Genomic DNA, 1,255 nt, shown 5'->3' with positions numbered 1-1,255 from the left:
ACAAATGATAGGTACTGTGAAGTGAAGGAAGCCTTCACAGAAATCCTCAGGATAATGGTGGAACTTACTGGACACTTCACCTGCCTTCTCTCCTGTCCCTCCTGATGACATATCTAGTTCTGGCCTGCTTATTGGTCCTCTCTGCTATTTCCTTGCTGTCCAGAAACTAGGGTCTATGGACTTGACTGTACCGAATATAAAATTTTCCTTTGCTACAAAAAAGTTTCACTTTAGTGGATGCAAAAGAGATTTTCATTTGGGGCTGCTAACAACATGATTACATCAGAATGAACTTTAAAAAAAGAGTTTGAACCGAATTAATACCTACCAATGTATTTTTTTTCTAATATGCTTGGCAGCAGCCTTCCTTTCAACAGCACCAATTCTGCAAAACTTTTAAACAACAAAGAAAATCCCAAAAGGAATGTTGACCAGGGAATGAAGAAGTGAAGGCACTTGTTCTTCACTATTGGTGAGTGAAGGTGCAAGTTCACCTGCTGGTGTTGATCGGAATTGCATTGTAACAAATTCGAGTGTCTTGCGGCAGCGTCATACACGGGATGTGGGAATTTTACCGTTTCACTATAAAAATTGTCCCATTTTGCTATAAAAAAAAACGTAACTAAGATGATTTTTTACAAGGTGCCATCTCTGGTGACATGATGAAGAAGGCAAAAGAACATTAAAATGGTAAAAATGGTTAAAACAAAAAGCCAACAAACATATTCTTCACTTTCATCCCTGCCAGTAGTTTCTGGAAAGATCAGGCCCATGCTGATCACAACATCTTTTTTTTTCTTTTTTTTTATTATTATTTTCTTTTTCTTAACTGGACTTGTGCCCAGGTGATGCGAAAGTGTTGCAATGGTGTTAGCAGTGCTGTCCTCACCATTCGCTCATTGAACAGCCCCACAACCCCAAGATAAGGATAGCTCCTGATCACATCTTAACTCAATCTCCCACTATTGATTCTAAATACTTCACCCAGCAAGATTCTTTCAATTCCATTTTATCATTTCCCTTTCCCCATCTCGCTTCTCTCCCTCGCTCTCCCTTTTCTTCTCCTCTCACACTCCCATCTCTCTCCCACTTTCCTTCTCTCTGCTCCTTCCATCTCCGCTCTCTCATCCATTTCTCTTCATGCCCACTGTTTCCTGCTCCATCCCCACCCTTCTCAGATCAGCACAAGGTGCCAAAATGAATTCATTTTGCAAACACAACTTAGCACTCTGAACAAGACTTCACAGTGCAAGAC

The 1,255-nt window shown here is 40.6% G+C and overlaps 1 non-coding gene across 1 annotated transcript; it reads right to left on the bottom strand.

Annotated features, from left to right (window-relative positions):
- Positions 1-819: 819 nt before the first annotated feature.
- Positions 820-933, bottom strand: LOC138747822 (U4atac minor spliceosomal RNA). The gene has a single exon (XR_011347678.1). It is a non-coding gene; the product is annotated as a U4atac minor spliceosomal RNA (small nuclear RNA).
- Between the last annotated feature and the right edge of the window lie 322 nt (positions 934-1,255).

Source organism: Narcine bancroftii, chromosome 12 (assembly GCF_036971445.1).
Source record: "Narcine bancroftii isolate sNarBan1 chromosome 12, sNarBan1.hap1, whole genome shotgun sequence".
Classification (NCBI taxonomy): domain Eukaryota; kingdom Metazoa; phylum Chordata; class Chondrichthyes; order Torpediniformes; family Narcinidae; genus Narcine; species Narcine bancroftii.
This window is presented reverse-complemented; position numbering and strand designations above follow the sequence as displayed.